General features: G+C 46.1%; 1 protein-coding gene across 4 annotated transcripts in view; it reads left to right on the top strand.

Annotated features, from left to right (window-relative positions):
• Nucleotides 1-8,055, top strand: part of KIAA1217 (KIAA1217 ortholog) — a 323,890-nt gene that overhangs the window by 1,336 nt on the left and 314,499 nt on the right. The window lies entirely within an intron of this gene.

An 8,055-nucleotide genomic window follows, 5' to 3' on the forward strand; every position in this document is an offset into this window, starting at 1 on the left:
AGCAGGAATTCAACCTCTGGGCTTCGGTTGGAATAAAAATACTCAGAATCTAGAGGGGCAACAAGAGTGGGACCGATTTAAGAAACGGCTTTCAAACAACCGTAGCAGTTCGAAGATGCTTCAGAGGCTGGAGACCGTCAGCCTGCGTGTGATCACTTTCTTTCTTCATTCATTCAATGAATATTGAGCATCTGTTACTTGGGAGTGAATGTTTTAGCTGCTGGGGATCCAGCAATGACCAAAATAGACTAAAAACACTTGCCTTCATTGAATTTTTATTCTGAGGGCCAAGTTTGGGGGGAAGGGGAGTGGTGGAGCTAGACAATGAACAAATAAGGAAGAGAGATGGCATATTAGGTGGCAGGGTTACCAGATTTGGCAAAGAAAAATACAGAATGCTTAGTTAAATTTGAATTTCAGATAAACGCCAAATAATTTTTTAGTATAAGTATATCCCATGCAATATTCGGGACATACTTATGCTAAAAATTATTCGTTTTCTATCTGAAATTCAAATTTAACTGGGCATCTTTTATTTTAGCTAGTAACTCTGTTAGGTGGAAATAAGGCCGTGGGGAAAAATAAGGCAGGGACAGGGAGGATTGAGTGTGGGGAGGGGGCAGGGGGTGAACCCATATAGTAAGGTCATTAGGGAGAACGTCACTGCTGTGATATTTGAACAAACATCCGAAAGAAGGAAGAGCATTTTCAAAGAACAGAGTGGGGAAAGGACGGGAAGAAAAGAGGTTAAGAGATAATTCTAGTCCATATCAGGTAGGGCCTATGAGAGTGTAGTAAGGACTTGGGCTTCTGTTTCAAGGGAGGTGAGAGCTGCTGGCAGGTCTGAGTGGTCTCATAAAGGGTAGATCCTGGGTGCTGTACTGAGAATCACCCCAGTGGGAGTGGGGGAGGGCAGGGAGCCCAGTTGGGAGGCTTCCACAGTAAACCAGGCCCTAGCTTGGGCCAGCGGGTAGGGTAGTAGAGTATTGAGGATGAAACCAAATTTGCCAAGGGATTGGATATGGGGTGTACGAGAGACAGAGGAGTCAGAGATGAGTTCAAAAATTTTGGTCTGCGCCTTTGGGGAGTTGCCGGTTTACCTAAATGGGAAAGTGTTTGAGAGGAGTAGCTGAGAGGGTGTTTAATGGCTTGGAAGTGGGTGGAGAGCAGAAAATCTTTTGGATATGGTAGGATCGAGAGGCTTATCTGGCATCCAAGTGGAGATGATGTTGATTGCGATTTGGATATTCATGGCTGGAATTGAGGAGAGGGGACCGGGGATTGTGAAAGATGGGGCTAGGATTGGGTCCATGTGCAGAAGGAAAGGTCCCAGAGATGCGCCCCAGGGCACACCAGCATTTAGAGGTCAGGGAGGCTGGAAGGGGTGGCTGGAGAGATTGTGAAAGGGAGCTAAGAATCCCGGTTAGCTTTCTAAGATCCGGCTGAGTCCTGGGTGAAAATGGTGCTGTGAAGGAGTGTGGCCTCCTCTCCAGTTCTTTGATGCGCGAGAGGCCCACGCAAGGGAGGCCGGGCCTCTGATGCCCGCATCACCCGAGATACCACACGCCCACTCCTATCCTTGCACACAGCATCGTAATGCTGGTGGCGGTGTGGTGTTCGGGGGCAGAGAACATACCTTCTTTGTCTTCACATCCCCAGCACCTAACTGAGCACCAGGCATGAGACGGTGATCAAGAAATTCGTGCTGAACAGAAGGCTAATTATACCACCCCAGGGCTTTGAGTTTATCAATCTACAATAGATAAGGATCCCTTGGGTGATCATGTAACTTGTTCAAACAGAGACAGTTTTGAGAGTGAAAGGGGGGAATGCTATAAATAATTTCGCTGGGACGACAGTTGTAACCCAGAACTGTTTGGCAAACTGGGCGCATATGGTCACCTCGAGAATAGCTCTTATAAATGAGGCTCCCAGGGCTAAATCATCAGCTAGTGGGTAATAACAGTGTGAAAGGGTACTTGCAAGTGCAGAGAGGTGCTTAGTAATTAGCGGTTGAATTTGAATCTAACCGTATCACGCTTCTTTTGAAGGCCCTGGACTCCTCAGAGGGGTCCTGGGGGTTCCTGGGGATGCCTGTCCACCCACAGCAGCCCTAAGGTGATTGCTTTTGCTCTGGCCCCAAAGGTCTTGAAACCCCTGTGCAAGTGAAGTGCAGTCAGCCACCTGCTTACCTCTGCCACCCCTGATTCTCCCTTGTCTTAAGATACTAGTATTTACTATGGTGGTAATCATTTCACAATATATAAGTGTATCAATTCAATACATTGTACACCTCAAACTCAGACAAGGTTATATGTCAATTATATCTCAGTGAAGCTGGAAACAAAAAACAGTATTGGCAGCTCCACAGAATGCAAGCTCGGGGAGTCCCAGACATTTTGGTCTCTGCTCTGGTCTCCTCTAAAATTGCCCCATCGGTTTCTGTCTCTTATCCTGCTTTACTCTTCAGAGCACTTATCACTGTGTGACATTTATATACACATTATCTGTTCGTTGTCTGTCTCCCTAATTATAATGTGGATCCTCTCTGAGGGAAGGGAATTAAATCTATCTAGATCGCCATTTTACTACACTTCCTAACTCCTTTCAGTGTTTGGAGCAGTCACTCAATAAATATTTGCAAAAAAATGAATCAATCAATTAATCAGCAAACCAACCTTTGAGACAAGAATGCTTTCCTGGGTAGGGGAGGGGCTGTTGCTATTTTGTCTAAAATCTCTACCAGAAACCTCTTTTTTAAAATTTTGTAAGGTTTTTAGAGCAATGTACATAATGATCTGGTTTCAGCTGTAATTTCTGTGCCAATTTGTCTCTGGTGGTGATCTTTATGATATTAACAAGAGAGCTGGCAAGCTGAGGAACGCTGTGGGCCCCCAACAGAATATGTGATACATAGGAGTCAGATAACCTGATTGCCGTAATGTCTGTGGCTTAGCATAATCAAGGTTAATTTTTTTGAGCGCATTGGAATGTGGACATTCTTGGCCGAGTGGATCTGCTGGGTGGTTTACCTCCAGACCACCCTGGGACCTAGGTTCCTTCTGTCTAGTTATGACGCCATTCCCCAGGCTCCGGGAGGCCTCTGCTGGAGCTTTTACTTTTAACCGGCCAAAGGGGAAAGAGAAAGGGCACGGAAGATTATTCAGGAGGTCAGGGGCCAGGACTACGGGTGGCCCACATCACTTCTGCCCACATTGCATTGCCCGGGATTAGAACAAGACCCCAGCTAGATGAAGGGGACTGGAAAATGCACTTTTCTTCTGTGTGCACAGGAGGATGTTATGGTTTGAATACACGGACAGACAAAATGTGGCTGCTGCCATGGTAGATCCAGATAGATTGTACAGCGAGTCAAAGCTGCAACTCCCCGCGATGTTCCGATGCAAGAGAGCATCCCGGCACAATTGAAAACGTGACACCTTAGAGACAGCTGACCAGCAGCCACTATGAAGCAGGGAGGGACTCCTTCCCTAGGAGGCCAGGGCCTGCCTAATCTGACCCAGGAATACAATGTCAGGAAAGCCATCAGCCCTGTTCCTGGCTCTCGTGTAGCAGGCAGGCGTGGGATGCCTAAATGATGCCAGGTCCAGATCCCGTTCTGCAGGTCAGCTGACCCAGCCCAGGCAACCCGAGACGGGGCCAAGAAGCCAGTCTCGGCAGCTCCCGCGGCCTCCCGCCTGCAGGATGATTTGCTGTGTGGGTGTCTACCTTTGGATGACCCATCTTCAATAATCCTCTGCCTCCCCGGCATACCTGGTACATACCTGCCCCTCCCCATGTCCCCACTTTCTACTTTTCCTTTCCAGAAGTCTCCATCCCAGCCAGGAGGCCCTTTGAAACTCAGAAGAGTCTCTCTCTGGCACTTCTGCTCTCTTGATCCCCACGCACTCCTGCTGGGGAAAGGTTGGAGGGGCCATTCTCCCCTGGAAGCTCGCGTCTTGCTTTTGGCCTTGCTGGAAACGAGCTGCCGGAGGGATGGCTCTGGGCTGGGGAGGGGTAGGGAGGGAAAACTGGAAGCCTTGTCTCCAGGCTCCAGCTTCATTATTTGTTTGACACCGATTCCCAGAATAGCAAACAGCTCGACACACCCAGACTTAAATGTCAGCACCAAAGTGCCCTCCAGGCAAGGGATAGCACGGTGTTTCTCTTTGCACACCTCGGACAGCATGTCCGTGTGGATGGTGAGGAGTTGGTGGGACTTGAGATCTCTGACTCCGCGCTGTGGAATTGTGACTACACATCCGCTGCTGCTCCCCTTTGTTTGTTTCCTCCTTGGCTGAAAGATCCCATTCTCCCCAGATGACCGCAATGGGAGAGCAGTCTTCTCTCCCTCGGGCATGGGAGTCGGTAGCTTCCAAGAACTGAGTCTCTGTGGTGGGAAAGGCTCCAGTGACCGGGAGGCTTCATGTGGGAACAGCGTTGGGTTGTTATGGGTGCCGTGAAAGTGGAGCAGGGGCCTGGTGGGGACCCGTGAGCAGATGGGGCCCAGAGCTGAGTGAGGGGCAGGCAGATGAGGCCGGGGAGGAAGTGGGCTCCCAGGGCAGTTAGGTGTCTGCCAGGGGCAGTGCACTGGTGCCGTTCGCTGCTGTCCTCCACCTTGCCTTAAACCTCCTAAGCACCTGGAGACATTTTAGAAGAATCCACAAGACAGAAAAAATGGAGAAGTAACCTAACATTGACGTGACCTTCTTAGTGGGCAGTGTTAGGAAGGGTGGGGCTTGGAGGGTCGCAGAGTTGGGGGCTGCTCAAAAGTGGTTGTTGACAGATCAACTCTGAACTCCAGCTCTGCTCCTCCCCCGCTCCTTTCGCAATTTATCTCAAAAAACGTGCAAAACTCTTTTCAGTCTCCAAGGGATAGCTGTTCTGGCTGTTTTGACCCCTTCTGAGGATCCTGAGATGAAACAGAATAGTTCTTGTGAGTCTGTGTGGCAAAGCAAGGCCAAATGGAACTTTCTGCCCTTGTTGGTAGTTGAAGAACAGGAGTGTTTATCCTTATGGGTGGATGTGGATATTTGTGTGTTATGTCCAGGTGAAGAAATCACCTTCCCAGTGATTCCATCCTGCTAATTAATCTAGCTGTCCTGGATGACTTTTAAAATATATTATTTTCATGATGTCAAAAGTAATCAAGGGCATTTCCTGGTGGTCCAGTGGTTAGGACTCTGTGCTTCCAATGCAGGGGGCACAGGTTCAATCCCTGCTTGGGGAAGTAAGATCCCACAAGCCGTGCGGTACGGTCAAAAAAAAAAAAAAAAGTAATTGTAAAAATCTATTTGGAAGTCAGCTGTGTTATATCATGTATATAACAATTTTGGCTAATACAAAACTCCCGTGCACACACTCACTCAAAAAATAAGGCTGAACCTCTTCAGACTGCCCACATATTTACCAACCTGAGATAGGGCATTTTCTGCACCTGGCTTTATCCTGTAAATCCTGTTACCTCTGTGTCGTTAGAGAAGAAACCACAAATAAGGTAGCCATCACGTGAGCCCATATAATGAGAAGGTAAACTAAGTGAATGGAATTATAGTTAATCTCCTAATATCTTTTTTTTTTTTTTTCCAACCCAAAGGTCTTTATTGGATGCTTACGAATGATTAGCATGGGCTGGGTGCTAAGGGAAATTCCAAAGAAACACATGCATGAAAGCTCATAATGAACCGTCTGAGTTCTCTTCTCACAATTTTCTCATTGATCCTGCAGTATCAATAGCACAGGTAATGTTATCGAACTCTCCATTTTGTAGGTAGGAAATCAAGACAGACAGACACCAGATGGCTTGGCTAAAACCACATGTAGAGTAGGCAGTGGAGCAGGGCCTAGTACTCAGGGCGTCTGTGTCATTCCTACCGCCATCCCCTTCCCTGTTGAAAACATACTTCACTCAATAATTGCATAACTTGAGGTGCTCCCACGTTCAAGGTGATTTTCAGTGGAAGCCTCTTCTTATCATTTGAAGAAAAAGGGAACCATTTCCACCCATTCTTCCAGATTTCAATTCCATTATTTCAGGAGTGATTTGAGCCTCCCTGGTTTCATACTGAGTCCCAGAGGCTTTTTATTTATTTGTTTTTTTCAATGTCCTTTAATCCAATAGTTCTATCTTCTCCCCCTTCTAAACGTACTGCTGAAACTAATGAAAAGGAGAATGAACTAATTGGGCTATTTTTTTCCTTCCCTTTCCTCGTCAGTATCTGACGGAGATGCTGTAATTAGCCATGTAATGAGAAGTGAAGGGTAAACGAGAATTGTTCCCAGCACACACATCTAGGCGTGAAAAACTGAAGCAGGACAAAGAGCCAGAGATTACAGTATTTTCTGTGCCTAAGCAAGGCTGTTGTACCTACAGTTCTAGACACGAGCATTTCTAGGTAAAGAAGAGGGAAACTGTATTGGTGTCATTGCCTCTGGAGGGGCTAGTTTATGTGTAAACTCTGCACACGTGTTGGTTTACATCACTGGTTTCAAGATTTAGTTCTCTGAGACTCTATCCTAGAACTCTTAAATATTGGGTGTATTTTCTGTACTTAATTTTTAAAGATAAATAATTGGCAAATACACTCTTAAATTGGAAACTTATTTTTAAAAAATAATCTAGAGTATATTTATAATAAAAAAAATGGGACTTCCCTGGCTGTCCAGTGGTTAAGACTCTGTGCTTGAAAGGCAGGGGGCGTGGGTTCAGTCCCTGGTCGGGGACCTGGGATCCCACGTGCTGTGTGGCGCGGCACAGCCAAAAAATAATTTAAAAATTAACAAATAGAGAGTATTTAAAGGATTTAAATTTACATATCTAATACCAGTTCAACCATGCTTATTTTATTAATGAAGACAGTGAGGCTGAGAGAGGTCCCATCGTTTGTCCTCAGTCTAGGATTAAAGGCAGGACTCCTGAGACCCAGCCCTGTGCTTTTCCAGGGAATTCAGTGGACAAGGATACCTTACTCTGCCTGCGTCTGTGTTACTGTACGTGAGCTGCTCTCCATGAAGAGAACTTGCAAGCTTCTCAAGTCCTTCAGAATGCTTATTACTTTCTCTTCCTATTCTGTTTTTTGTTCTGTTTTGTTTTGGGTTTTTTTTTAAGAAGTAACTCCTGGGACTTCCCTGGTGGTGCAGTGGTTAAGAATCCGCCTGCCATTGTAGGGAACGTGAGTTCGAGCCCTGGTCCAGGAAGATCCCACATGCTGCGGAGCAACTAGGCCCGTGCACCACAACTACTGAGCCTGTGCTCTAGAGCCTGTGAGCCACAACTACTGAAGCCCGCGCGCCTAGAGCCTGTGCTCCGCAACAAGAGAAGCCATCTCAATGAGAAGCCTGCGCACTGCAATGAAGAGTAGGCCCCACTCGCCGCAACTACAGAAAGCCCGCACGCAGCAACAAAGACCCAACACAGCCAAAAATAAATAAATAAAAAATAAATAAATTCATTTTAAAAAAAAAGGAAATAACTGCTCTTTCTCAGTTAACTGGAATATTCAAACCTGACACTCCATTTGCCATCCATTGAAAATGAGTGGAGATTCGCTATGCATGGTCATTGCCGGCCTCAGTTGCTCAGTTCTAAGTAGGAATCACTTGTTCCTACCTGGCCAGCTCAGAGGCCAGGCGTCTGGGTCAGGACCTACAAAATGCACCATCTCTCTTCCCTTTTCATTGAGTATTTCAGATAAAGTCTGTTTCAAGTAAAATGTGTCTAAGCCTTTACAGCCCCTCGATTATTACCTGTAATAATATTCTTCTGCTTGCTTGGTTTGTGACAATAGGGAGAAATTGAATTTTCAAGTGGTTCACATGTCCATGATTATAACGGCTATTTTTGGTCTTTAAAACAAATGTTTCAGAAACCACCTTCAGATTATAAAAATATAAAAAATCCTGTTACCAGGATGAAACTGTGTTTAAAAATAAAGAAATAATCAGAATCACGGACGTTAATTTTTCTGTAATTACAGATGAAGGTGAAGGGTAACCCACATTGCCTGCACACTAGTCCGACCAGGGGTTCTCGTTTTGAATAACCTCAGGGAAGGG

Source organism: Lipotes vexillifer, unplaced genomic scaffold, assembly GCF_000442215.2.
Source record: "Lipotes vexillifer unplaced genomic scaffold, Lipotes_vexillifer_v1.1 scaffold738, whole genome shotgun sequence".
NCBI lineage: Eukaryota > Metazoa > Chordata > Mammalia > Artiodactyla > Lipotidae > Lipotes > Lipotes vexillifer.